This window comes from Crinia signifera, chromosome 1 (assembly GCF_055691185.1).
Source record: "Crinia signifera chromosome 1, ASM5569118v1, whole genome shotgun sequence".
Lineage (NCBI taxonomy): Eukaryota > Metazoa > Chordata > Amphibia > Anura > Myobatrachidae > Crinia > Crinia signifera.
Genome location: NC_139217.1, coordinates 264,286,116 through 264,300,905, shown reverse-complemented (window position 1 = coordinate 264,300,905; position 14,790 = coordinate 264,286,116). Strand labels below are relative to the sequence as shown.

The following is a 14,790-nucleotide window of genomic DNA, read 5'->3' as shown; positions in this document are numbered from 1 at the left end:
GCACGATTCCTGTCCGCTACTCCTTAATATAAGGACATGCATACGATACGCATACCACTCGTAATTACTGTCTATATTTTAAATTGAGAGGAGGGGGTACTCATCAATGAAAAGCCTAATCAAGGGGTACGGGAAAGAAAAAAGGTTGGGAAGCACTGTTCCATACAAATTGAGTATTCAAATTTCAGCACCTGACACTAGAACGATATATTAATTTCCTGTCTTTCCAACCCAAAAGCTACTTTCTCTTGCTTTTATACACTCCCTAAGCCATAAGTCAAAGTTTCCCAAACACGATCCCACCGCCCACTCACAGTCCAGACATTGGGGATATCACACCGGTAATAATTAATTTGTATTCATGCATGGATATCAGGGGTAGATTTAGTAAGCCTTGAGAAGTGATAAAGCGGACGGGTATAATGCGCCAACCAATCAGCTCCTAATGAGGTGTATGGACATTTTGGGAATAGTACGATTTTGACTACGCCAATTTTGTCCATAGGCCAAATACACAGGTTAGTCAAAAATGCCTTGCCTGCACTGTCTATTTTGTTGGGAAATAGCAATGTCGCGGGGCCGCGCATCACTATTGCCTGCAGGTGACTAACTAACTTGCTAGGATATTTTGACTAGTCAAAATCATCTAGCACATTGTGCCGTGTGTAAATGCCAGAAGGGCCGATGGCCTTGTGGGCCAGTTTTCTGCTTACTGAGCACAGCGCAGTAATTACAGATTTACGTCATGACGCCGCAGCGTCATGACGTGCAGTATCTGAGCTTCACCAGCAGGGGGGGTAGCTGAGGGGCCGGCCGCGGGTGTAAGAAAATGAAACTAGGTCCCACGGAGGAGACAGAGAGAGCAGACGCTCTGCATCCAGGCTCTCATCTCTGCTGTCCTTCTGGTCTGCGCTGCACTACCTGTCACAGTGTGTATGACAGGCAGCAGCGCCGGAAGCCTTCCACACAGAGCTTATCTCTGTACCTCCCAAGATGTCCGCACAGGCTGGCAGTTCTCACTGCGTGCTCTGCCTGCTGCTGCTTGATGGATTTCTCTTCCTGCTTCTAAGGGCAGTATTCAATGACAAAAATTCGCCGTGTTTCATGGCGAGTTTGTGCTTTTCACGCCGTGGAGAGAGGTTTTTTTTCTCCAAAGGCGAGCCACCCTATTCAATGTGAAATATTCTCCGTCTTTCTAAGTGATTCTCGCCGTCTCTCTCCATGTAGAAATTCTCCATCTTTTGATGGAGAGCAGGAATGTGAACTTTTAAACTAAAAGGGTGTTTTTTTTAATTTTGGTGTCAAAAAATCAGTTTTTTTTTTCTGTGAAGGGCCATGTTATTTTTATTCATGTGCCTATAGCACATGAATATATATTTAATTTTTAAAAAAATATTTTTTTACATTTTTTTTTTTTTTTTTACACAGTGCAGCCAGCAGGGGGCCGGAGCGCTCGAGCCGCTCATTAGATATTCATATATTCACTGCACCCGAAGCACGTTCGGGTACAGTGAATACTGAGTCCCCCGCTGGCTATAGGGGGGGCAGCCTGTGCTGCCTGGGTCCAGGGGAGCCCTGCTCCCCACCCCATATCCCCTGCAGCAGCCAAGAGAGACTTTAATCTCTCTTGGCTGCTACGTCCCCCGGCTCCCTGACAGCTCCCTGACGCGGACGCTCGTCCGCTGCAGGGGTTAAGACTCGCCGCGAGTGGCGGCGAGTCTTAAAAACGTTGAATAGTGGGAGCAGGAGTGGCAGCGAGCCCTCCGGAACACGGAGAGTGCACGGCGAGCAAAAAAAAATGCTCGCCGTGCACGGAGAATATTTCCATTGAATACTGCCCTAAGCATGGAAGTTTTCACCCTGCTGCACTCAAATTACAAGCCCGGCCCTCCCCTTCTCCGAGCTGCTGCTGCACATTCACAGGGAGCCAAGAAAGGGGACGTCAGGAAGATTTAACCCTCTGCCATCCTGTTTTTTTACAGTAAGCTTAAAAAGTGTGTTTCATTTGTGTGTGTGTGTGTGTGTGTGGTTAATGGGCATAATGTATTGTGTCATATTCTGTAGTGGGCATTACAGTTTGTGCCACAGTGTGTAATGGACATTATGGTAGGTGCCATGATGTGTAGTGGGCATTATGATGTGTGCCACCATGTGTAATGGGTATAATGGTGTGTATTGCCTCCATAATGTGTAATGCCTCCTTTTTGTAATGCCACGCCTCCTTTCCATGAGACCAGGCCCCTCTTCGCCGCGCAAGGTGGGCCTGTGTGCTCAAAATGCCAGGGCCTATTTCTAGTCCCAGTCCGGCCCTGGTACACGACTTAACTGTCTAGTTATAGGCAAGGATTAAAAAATGACAGTTAGCATCTGACTGGCTGGTGCATTATCACCAACCGCTTTATTACTTCACCAGGCTTAATAAATCTGCCCCTCAGTACCTGGTCACACATGGACGTGACTTTGGAAATACTGCTCATAGTGGATCACGCAGAAAAGGATCCGCATGAAGAGATGGTTTTTACTTTCTCTGGGTTTAAGACACAACATGATTGAACCTTGTTGTTCCAGTTGATAGATCTACAATGTCTAGATAGACAGTCAATAGGCCTACCCCAAAAGATCATCATGTAGTAAGTCAACAATGTAAAAAATTAGACATGCAAGAGGTCAACAGGGTCAAAAAGGTCGACATAAAAAAGAGAAACAAATGACAAGGCTGACATGAGTTTTTAATTAAACCAGCTTGTTATTACTTGTCTACGTCTGCATAGTGGGAGAATATAATAGTGTGCCGAGCGTAGCAAAGTACCGAGCCTGAAGCGCAAGAGTATGTGTAACACTAATTGGTGATCCATGTGGACAGTTGTTGACATTGACACCAAAAAAGTGAAAAACTCATGACAACCTGTTTTTATGGTTATCTTGTATTCACAGTTTTGCTTTTAGGGAATGCTAAAACTTTGGTAGGGCATGCTGGGATATGCAGTTTTACAACTGCTGGAGAGCCAAAGGTTGGCCAGGCCTGCTGTAGAACTTTACAATATGGAATTTCTTTGGGAGTAAATGGAAAGATGACACATCTGTATTTATGGTAAACTAATAGTTTGTCATATGCTGGGTCATAAATTATTGTGCCTAGCATAGCAATTTTTCCCATCTGTCTCACATCTCTGTAATCCCCTACTGTTTCCATGTATCTATTATCTCTATGTCTCTCACTCCCTGCTTGCCTCTAATCTCAGTCACATATTAATGGCCATCACACTGGTCTGAGCTTCGTCTATAACAGCAACTGTGAGACCTGGGAGCAGGCGGCAGAGCACGTGGGAGGAGTGGCCGTCACACTGGTGTGATTGGCAGACAGAACCAGAAAATGGTAGGAGTGCACAACAAGTTGGCATTATATAAAGGGTTGTTGTTGGTGTACCGTGCCCCTACATGGACAATACATTATGTACATATACAGACATCAATAACATTGAGTTGTAGACTAAAACATTATGAAGGTTATTGGCTATGTTTTAGCTCAAGTTATCACCATTTCAACTGGCTAGCAAACAATAGGATGGGACAGTTTAAATAAATTGAATCACGACACCATAAGGTATCAGTACTTATTTCACAGCACTCCTTGGCCTAAAATTTCTCGAGGTGAAATTCTGGAAAAATATTTACCCCTTTGAGTGCAAATGGAATTTGTCAAAATTGGTGTGAAAATTGCCAAGCAAACTTTTTTTAAATTAACCCTTTGAGTGCCGACATTGCTGTGAGTGATCCTCAAAATATCTGCTAAAAATGCCAGCGTCTCACAGTGACTGTTCTTTTATGTGTGCAGTATTTAACTAAACTTCAATTAATTGACTTGGCTGTATTTGTATTTATTTGTACTAAAAGAACAGTCACTGTGGCATTTTTAGCAGATATTTTGAGGATCACTCACAGAAATGTTGACACTCAAAGGGTTAATTAATTAATTAAATAATAATGTTTCTTTGCAATCCTTAGGTTTAGTTATGTCATGTCATGGTGGGCAGAGCTGTGCTTCTGTCTGTCTACATATTTCATCGTGAGATTGAAAAAAATGTCCAGTCTGCTATCTTTATTTTTAAGCTGTTACGTTACGTTACGTCAAATTATGAAAATTCCAGGGACACAAGGACATTCATAATTTTTTAGCTTTATTGATTACATGTTTTACACATTTATTATACTGAATTAACTATATTTACATATCTCAGAACTTTTGATGCCCTGCAAGCGGGACTTTGATGCTACAGTATGAAAGAAATAGAGGCGGAACAGTGAGAGGATGTGGCGGGACCTCAGATGGAGGGGGCGTGACTGAGCTCCACAACACCATGTTTTTGTAATTTTTGGGGCAGTCACAGCGCTCCCCGAGCATGGCATCTATTCAGTGATCACTGGATGATTTGTAGAGTAGAGCAGCAGTGATCACTGGATGATTTGTAGAGTAGAGCAGCAGTGATCACTGGATGATTTGTAGAGTAGAGCAGAAGTGATCACTGGATGATTTGTAGAGTAGAGCAGCAGTGATCACTGGATGATTTGTAGAGTACAGCAGCAGTGATCACTGGCTCTCTATACTGTCCCTCACAGTGTCCAATTAGCAGAACTATCCCACTGTAATCGGGACAGTTGGGAGGTATGTATTAACAAACTTTATCTGGGTCAAACTTTATCTGACTTCAATATGAGAGTCCAAAATTTCATTCCACTGAAAAGTACTAGACATCTTACTGCATCAAGTAGAATTTTTAGATATTTTAATAATTTCTGTAGCATTTGCCGTTATTGTCTGGTGATCACCAGTGAATAATTGCTAGTGCTGAGCATACACTGGGTGGGAGTCACATCCACCGCCCCTCTCTGTGTCACAACTCCAGCTACCCCATGTACTAACATATGCAGTTAGTACAGCAAAGGACAGCTCCTGAGATAAGAGCTGTCCTATGTGATGCAGCGTCGTCCCTGGACTTCCGGGTCTAAGACCCATGCGTCCCTCTACGCATGAACAGAGTGACGGCGCCGACCATGGGGCATGCTGGGAGGGATCCGTGGGTATACAGGGTATCGGCAGTGATTCCCTCCGTAGCACTGAGCCGACACATATAAAAACTGCAGTAAAAACCTCGCTAACGAGTTTTTTTACAGCATTTTTGGTTTAGAGCATCCCACCTACTGGGCGGAATGTACTAAGGGAAAAATGCAGTAAAACACCATTTTCTGAGTTTTACTGCATTTTCAAATGTACGTAGACCCGTCCGCCGCATCTTCGCCGGCAAAGGTGGCGATACCCTATAGAAGTCTATGGGCTTCTTAATGCCGCCTGCCGCAGACGCCAACCTCACTCCGAGTTCTCGGCATAGACCTCCGTCAAACTCCTCCTCCCTCTAGCAACACAGCTGGAGGCCCTGCAGGGGGGAGGAGGAGGCACCGGGGACAGCCGCTTTCCATACAGGGAGAACTTGAAGCCCAGGGATGTGACAGAGACCCCCCGCACACCACATCACAGGTATGGCGGAGGGCCTCTGTCACCGCATTGCGAAGCTAGTCGCATATGTAAGGAAAATATGCATTAGCATCGCTGCGGTTGCACGGCGAGGGGCGGCGGTGTATTTTAATACATCCTGCCCACTGTCAGATAAAATGTCTGCCAGACATACAGAGATTTTGTCGGACAAGCTGAAACTCATCACATATCGTGCCCACTAATTTTATTAGTGTATGGCCTTGATATCGCTGACCAATTATCTGATCTATCAGACATGCTGCATGGATTTGCATTTCTGACAGACTCTTTGTGGTAAATTTAATAAAATGAGAGATATATTGAAGATGGGATGTTGGACTCTTATTTGTTTAGCACTTTATAGAAGAAAATAGTTTGAATCTGACTGGTTGCTATGGGCAACATCCCATCTCCTACAGAATTCCCATTTTAGTAAATGTACCCCTTAATTACTGACAGCAAAAACACTGTTCAATTATTGTCACAAACAGATCACCCCTGACTCTTCCAGTTAATCAACTAAACACACACAATCACACACACACACACACACACACACACACACACACACACACACACACACACACACACACACACACACACACACACACAACAAACACACACACACACATATTTGAATCCTGCAATGATTATTACAAGTTCTAGCACAAAATGAGGTATTCCCGCAATGTACGAACAGACTAATTCAGTAGATTTATGTGAAATCATTTGCAGAAGGCTAACTAACATTCATTATTATCAGGGGGAATCTCAATGTGATCATTATGAGGTGTTTCAGAGTTTGGCCCTAATACAGTAAATGTCGTGACAGGTCTACGCGAAGGGGCTAAAATTAAGTGTTTTGTGCTATTTTGCTATTTTTCCCCTCCCATTCCCTCCCTTAAGTGCTTCGACTGGTGAAGGTGGTGGTGGTGGTGAAGGTGTGTGTGTGTGCGTGGTGTGGTGTGGGAGGGGGGGGGGGTGTACAGGGGCATACAAGAGGCTTGCCTACCTTTGCAAGGGACAAGTATGATTTATGCCACTAACTGGCTTCCAAATCCTCTGATATGCCAGGAAACTAACTTGCAGGGACAGCCGTTCTCACACACTTTGTCCCTGTGTGTTGTCTTTAGTACATAGCAGGGATATTGTGATTCAAAATAAAAATTATACATATACAGGGCTATATGAACTAAGCTTTAAAAGTGATAAAATAGAGAGTGATAAACCATCAGCCAATCAGCTCCAACCTGACATTTTTCAAACAGTCTTTGACATAGCAGGTCTAGCCCTCCTGTTTTCCTCTCATACACTTCCCCCTCACCCCAGGGGCTGTAGTTTAACTTGGGGTTGGGGGTGGAGAAGATACCTCATTCCATGATCTATTCAAAGCACGTGGACAAGCTGTATAAATACTACATACAATCCACAGAGGGGAAAAATGCAGAGAGTTGGAAGAGAGAAAGTTTAACTGCAATTCTGCAGCTTATAAGACCTCACCACGTCAGAATGCGGGCAAGAGGCAGTGGGCCCAATTCAGACTGCTCGCTAGGCAGTGTATACTCGCCAGGTAAACCCCACACTGCCCCCCCCTCCCGCCATGCAAATCGCATGCAGATGCATGGAGGATTTTTTTCAGCCTTCGCTCTGAAAAGTTAGTCTATGCTTACATTTCAGATGCCCGCTATCTGCCGAATTCAGGTGGATGCTGACATCATGTGGCATCAGCCCCTCTCACCAAGCAGGCATGGCCATGCCAGTGTTCTGTTGGGCATGCCCACTGTTTCTATGGGCTTGCCAACCGTTTTTTTGTGGGCACGTCCATGAAACACTGAGTGGGCCCCAGCGACATTCCCCCTGCCCACCTATCAGTGATTAAGGGCCCCGGTGAGAGTGAAACTCCCGAAGGTGTTCACTCCAGGAATTTGCACATGGGCATATTCTCAAACCCCCACCATTGGACCGGGCCGAATTCGGACTTGAACGAACAGGTCTGAATCGGCCCCAGTGTGTAACTAGTGCTGTCTGGACCTGGTCAGAGGTCAATATATGTACCAGATGACTGAAAATATGTAACTTTTTTTTTAAAGAGAAGCATAATATACAGCAGTGATTCTCAAACTGTGGGTCCTGACCCCAAAGTGGGTCCCGACCTTCTCAGCATGGGGTCGCAACTCCATGTTGCTGACCATCAGGCTGAAGACTTTTCTAATCTCAGTCAGTGATTGAAGGAGTCTGAAACATCTGTTGAATTGCCTGTTATTTAGACTCCTTCCATCACTTTGTGCCTCCACAATGCTGCCATGTACATGCTGTATGCTGACTACACATGTGATGTGATGGCCTTCTGCAGTAACTTGCTGGGGACCCATAGTTATTTTTATTGTCTGATGGGGTCCCAGAGCAAAATAGTTTGAGGACCGCTGATATACAGCAGTGGCGTAACAATGGAGGGTGCAGGGGATGCAGTTGCTATGGGGCCCGGCGGCTCGGGGGGCCCGAGGCCAAGCCAGCAATCCCCTGCACCCTTTTAACTTTTTTAAATAATGCCACAGGCAGTGGCAGAAATCAGATAGCAGAGCTGCAGCCGCTGCCTTGTGCCAGTGACAGCGCAGCGTCACATTCACTCACTGTATGAGGTGGACGGTCCAGCCACTCGAATCCTGCCTCTCTCCTCTGACTCCTCCCCCTCTCTTCTGGGGCACGTCAGTGACCAGCCCCGGCGCGCACTGGAATACAGCTTCCGGCGCTAACAGGAGAGAGAGTGGCAGTGCAGTATTGGAGACCCGGGGGTGCTGTGGAGACCAGGCGTTGTGAGGCACGGCGGAGATTGGGTGGTGCGGTGTACAGACCCAGCATGGTTCTGCCAGCGGTAATGTAATCTTCCCATGGGGGACGGGGGCGGACGGATCTCTACTGGGAGGGGTTGATAATAAATATCTACAAATCACATGTGTGGGGGGGGTGAGATGATTCAAAGACACACAGCGGTATCTGTACTGTCTCCATCTTCCTGCGCATTCTGTCTCTCTTGCCCTGTCTCTCTCCTACACCCTCTCTGACAGTCTATCTCCCCAATTCTACCTGACACTATCTCTTTCTCAAACCTATCTGTAGCCCTGTCTCTCCCAAACAATCTCTCTTTAGTCCTTCAATCCTACTCGCCCTTCCTCTCTTGATCCCCCTCTCTCTTTCTCCCTCCCACTTTTTCAATGAAGCTCTCTCCCCCTTTCTCTCTACCCGACACCTTACTTTTTCTTTTTTTCTGCATACACCACTCTCCCCTCCCCCCAAATGGGCATTGTAGTGACAATGGAGGGGGGGGGGGGGCCCTTCCAAGATTTTGCTATGGGGCCCACATCGTTCTAGTTCCGCCCCTGATATACAGTATCATACATACTGTATATATACAATGTAGCTGGATTAGTCTGTACATGCACACTTATTTTGTACTTATTTACCAGAAGACGTGCTCTATCTGCAAACAAGTTAAAATTCTGACATAAATCATTGCAATAGGGCAGTGCATCCAGAAGTCATCTAAAATTAAAATATTTACTTACAATGTGTGCTTGGCGCACCCAAGACAACCTTTTATCAGTGCACCAACCAGCAGGGAAAACACTTCAGAACACTGCTAAAGTATAATAAACAAAACAACCCTTTCCCAGTGACAGTGCCTGGATTACAGAGAACACAGTTATACATTATACAGGGCACTTACTGAAGGGCTCAAATATTTACATAGTGAAGAGGAGGTTCTAAAACTACTATTCTGTATTATGTTGATTAAGCTGGAGACAATTAGCAGCTTATTGTGACAGTTACTAAACCATTTAATACCTGTCAAGATAAACCCTGTCCCAATATATGTTGTTAATTACATTCATGTTATTGCCTGTCTAGGATAGAGTAGTGTAATACAAAGCTAAAACATGTTGATGAGAAGTTCCACAGGAATTTGAACAGAGGAGGAGACCTGTGCCTCCTCTGTACGGGCCCCCCAACACCTGCTGCAGTCCCTCCTTCATACATATGGGGGATACTTTCCTGCTAACCCCTGGAAACTAGTGATAAAACAATGATAAATGGGCTAAACAGTCCTAAACTGCCTTGAGCTATGACCACACTGTGACCAATAATAATGCAAAACACAGACCTGCCTCACTGATGGTCATGGCTTGCCGCAGTGTTAGGTGACCTATCCAAGAAGTTCCCCAGCATCCAACCAGAAGCAGCCAACACAAAGAAGAAGCTGATGATCAAGATGGCTAAAATGCAGAGGAATGGTGGAAGGAGCCTCCTCTTTCCTTACAGTGTCGGAAAGGTCAGGCCTAGACATCGCGGACACACTTGGGGATTTGTGATATCTATGAACACATAGTTGGTTCCTGAGCCTTAACAATATCGTCCAGAAAGGCCTTTCTGAACGATATTGTGACCAATATCGTCTAGTGTTTGTGGTCCTTAAAACTCAGGGTGAGTGACAGGCTGCAGCTGTTTCTGGAGAGGGAGAGGCTGGTGCTGGCCATCATTCCTATTTTCTTGGAATTCCAAAGCCAATGTCAGAATCTCCTGATACAGATAGATTGGCTTTGTGGATAACCTGAGTAGCCTTAGGCATACTCAGATGGCTGATGTGCAAATATTGCAACCAATGGCTACGATGGTGATCCAATGCTTAGATCTGCAATACCAGCTGTAAGCGTCTTTTGCCCTGAGGCACCTCATGTGACACTAGCGTATTTTACCATTGCTGCTGTGTCCAAAATATGGAGCAGCGATGCAATTAGCTTCCATCTGCGAATCACGTCCCTAGTAAATACACATAAACCACAAAAGTTTTGTAAGTACAATTACTATGCTTGTCTGTGATATCGTTGATATCGCTAGTGATATATTGTCTTGTTTGTATTTGGCTTAAGTCTATATTAAAGTACATTCCAGCCATACATGCCCTCCTGACTCTCATTAAAACATAACTTCCTCGTCACTGGATTAGGAAACACACAGGAGCATATCGGCCAGTCTCTGCATTCATGCTGTGGTTCTATGAGAAGCCATTGGTAAGGTTGAGTATCTGGTATCCGGACATCCCTTATCCGAATTATTCCAAAAACCGTGGCTTTTAGAATCATTCGAATTTTTTTTTTTTAACCCCTAACCCTCTTTTCATACTTACCAAGTCCCGGGCGTCCACAGCAGGCCTCCGGCATCTTCTCCAGGGTCTCCAGCGGTCCCAGGAATGCATTGCGCGAGTGTGCGCGCGCGCCGGTGACGTCACCGGTGCGCGCGCACACTCGCGCAATGCATTCCTGGGACCGCTGGAGACCAGGAGAAGATGCCGGAGGCCTGCTGTGGACGCCCGGGGACTGTGCGGACGCCGAGGGACGCCCGGGGACCATCAGGGGACAGGTAAGTATGGCTGCAAAAAAAATATTCCAAAAACCGGAAAATTCCCCTATACGAAATGCTCGCGGTCCCGAGCATTTCGGATAGGGGATACTCAACCTGTAACAGATACTGGGAATGCAGGAATTACAGGGAGTGGAGTGACAGCAGTTTATTGTGGCCTCAAGGTGGGTGCAAGCCTAGTTTCTGGTTTTCTGCAGCCTGAGAAAAGCTTCTTGCGTTAATTTCAGTGTCATAATTGGACTTATTGCTCAAGTAAAAACAGTATACCTAATATTGTCAAAGAGTCTAGTACATAATAAATGAAAACACCATCGGACTAAAAAAAAGAAGTGTGGAATGGAATAAAATGTTAAGTTAATTGTACATCATGCTCAATTACATTATGCTCACCATCATTTTTTCACCATGTTAAAAATAAGCACTTTTTGCCCGGTTTTAGGACAAAATTGACTCGTCCTATTTAATCCGTGTGCTGATTTTTGGCTTGGAAGAAAAATCTTACGATATTCATATGCCAATTTACACACAAGAAAATAAGATCTGTTAAATCCTTTCTCCGGATACCTACACAGCAATAGGAACTATATACACCACAGAAAACCATGTGGATTGGCGAATATGCTGCAAATTCATGTGGTTTTAGTGAATTTGCTGCAGTTTTTGCTCCCATTTTGGCCCATGCTGATTTGCCAAAAAACCTGAAATGGTCAATGGTGAAAATGTACTCAAAAAATCCCAGGCGAAAAATTCAGCCAGGATTGAAAAGGGTACTTACTGTATTATCTTCCTAATGTCTAAAATTAATAGTCTGCACCTACAGTTTGTAAGAAATTGCCAGGCGAGTGTTGCATAGGAAATGGGAACAGAAGAAATTGACTACAGATCAGTGGTGGATTTGGGGGTTTAAAAAACTGGCCTGCAGACAGGAATAAAAACCTATTTTGCGGGGTGCATGGGTACAGGATTAACAGGGCAGACTATGGGGGTTATTTTGGTTCACTCTTTCTGACAAATTCCTTCTTACATGGACAAAACCATGTGCACTGCAGGGGGGCAGATATAAAAGATGCAGAGAGAATTAGATTTGGGTGAGTTATTTTTTTTCTGTGCAGGGAAAGTGCGGACTGCTTTATTTTTACACTTCAATATAGATCTCACTTTAAAGTTTAACCCCGCCCAAATCTAATTCTCTCTGCACATGTAACATCTGTCCCACCTGCAGTGCACATGGTTTTGTCCATCTAAGAAGGAATTTGTCAGAAAGAATGAACCAAAATAACCCACTATGTTTCCATCAAGTCAATGACTTGCAATGTGGGAAAAAGAAAAAGGGCAGTGAAAGCGCTTTTTAAGTGGGCTGGCACGAAAATGAAGAACAAAAGCAGATAAATGTTGGCACTGAACAAAATGGGCATACTTTCTGAAGCTCAGATGTATAAAACCTCTACATATACCATTCATGTTGCTGCTGGTCCACAGGGGGACAGGGGGAAATCCACAGTGGGCGCCACTGCCTGAGGGGCTCATCCTCCTTACTTATGGGTGAAGTTCCAGCATTTGCACTTGAATTATACATTATTACTCTATTCAGTACTTGTGTATTATCACGGCGCCCATCGCATTGCATACCATAAGGCTTAATATGGTATGCAATGAGATGAGATGCGATGCGATGGGACCCGATCTTATACAATTTAAAATTGTATACCATTGTATATGGCATACAATGAGATGAGATGAGATACGATTTTAAATTGTATAAGCATACTAATGGTTGCTTTCAATGTTAATTGGCCCCCCTATAAGATTTTTAATTGTATAAGCACCCTAATGGGTGCTTACAATGTTAAATGCACCCCCACGCCACCCCCACTATCAACGCCAACCCGAAGCGTGGCGAGCGCAGCGAGCCCGCGAGGGGCTGCGGTACGCGTCCTCCGACCTTTTCATACCCCCACTATCCATGTCGGAATGAAGTTGATTTTATATAGCGTGGCGAGCGCAGCGAGCCCCGCGAGGGGACGCGTAATACATGTATATCGGGAACATCGGTAGCCAAATCTTACCATGTGTACACTGTGTAGACTGACACTGTCATGTGTGTGGCCCAGCTATAAAATGTGATTCAACTGCATGTAATATAGAAAAATGGAAAATCTGCTCAGCTGGTGACTGCCATTGCAGTGTCTGTACATATCTCCAAAAATATAGTCAAACATAATTTTGCCAGGCTTGTTCACCTGTGTGTATTGTATTTTTGATTATTTTTGTTTAAAGCATGAAAGGGTTTGAAAGTAAAACCAATTCTTAAGCTGTGTACACACGGTGCAATATATTGCTCAGTGTCCCGTTTTCATCAGCAACCAGTGATGGTCGCTGATGAAAAGGAGACTCTTCCGGGGGAGCCACAGAGGGAAACAGTTGGCGACCAGCGACCATTAGGGGGCTGAACACGGGAGCACGCACCTGGCGATTTATCACCGCAGCACAAACAAATCAGTGCCAATATGGTCGCTCAGCAACCATATTGCCAGCGATATTGCACCGTGTGTACACAGCTTAGTTTCCACCAATGATCTTTATAGTTCTGTGTTTCATTGGAGTGTAAAGAAAATACAGGAGAAGTGTCCGAAAGTGAATTTACACAAATGTGGTTTTGCATATATTGCAATGTAAATGAATGCCAATTTTAATATAAATTACTGTCATTTACATTTGCAATTGTGTAACTGGACAATTAAACCAGGTAGCCAAGGTTGGGGTTGGCCAGAAGAACTGTGAGTATCTCTTGAGTATTGCTGTTCCCAATCCCAATTTTACTATGTCACAGCAAAGTGTAGTTTCTGTTTTTTGTTAAGAGGAGATTCTCTTTATGAGTGAACACCAAACAACCATAGCGTATGTGACTGAGAAAAAACACTTGTTCCTGCATGATAAACACCAGAAGGGAGATTTAATCAATGACATTTAAATAAGTACTCCACAACAAAAATAATTATGAAGTGCTGTAGCTCTCTTCTTGGTGTATTGCACACGGATCGCACACTTATGCGATCAGATGCGATGCGACATCCCTATGCGATGTCCATCGCATCTGATCGCATCTTTTGGTGCAAAAAGTGCCATCTTCCAGGACCCGATGTCACATGCCACATTGTGTGCTTGAAGAGGGCGGGTGGAGGGCGGCGGAGTAGCGTAGCACTATGAAGGAGCGCTAGCAGCATCGGCAGAATATAAATTAAAAAAACAAAACACTGGGCAGCCCTCTGATTGGCTGAGAGAGCTCAGCCAATCGGAGGGCCGCCCAATTTTTTAAACAGTTTTTCAAATTCTGCCCCCTGCCGCTGTCTCCCACATCGCTTTCTAGCGCTCCTTTACAGTGCTAAGCTACTGAGAGGAACGCCGCCATCGGTCCCTCTGGCCCCCTCTCCCCTAACCCGCCGCCAACAAAAGCGTTCCCTTCGCCCCCCACCCGCGGATTGCATTCGAGCATTCGCATTTAGTTAAGCACATACTATCTATCGACGTGACATTCGACCGGTGGGCCCACACATCATGGCCCTTATTCAGATCTGATCGCAGCACAAATTTGTTCTCCGAATGGGCAAAACCATGTGCACTACAGGTGGGGCAGATGTAACATGTGCAGAGAGAGTTACATTTGTGTGTTTTATTTTGTTTCTGTGCAGGGTAAATACTGGCTGTATTATTCTTACACTGCAATTTAGATTTCAGTTTGAACACACCCCACCCAAATCTAATTCTCTCTGCACATGTTACATCTGCCCCACCTGCAGTGCACATGGTTTTGCCCATTTTGAGAACAAATTTGTACTGCGATCAGA

The 14,790-nt window shown here is 44.9% G+C and overlaps 1 protein-coding gene across 1 annotated transcript in view; it reads right to left on the bottom strand.

The window, feature by feature from the left end:
* The window catches only part of ARHGAP45 (Rho GTPase activating protein 45), a 71,187-nt gene that overhangs the window by 30,448 nt on the left and 25,949 nt on the right, over nt 1-14,790 (bottom strand). The window lies entirely within an intron of this gene.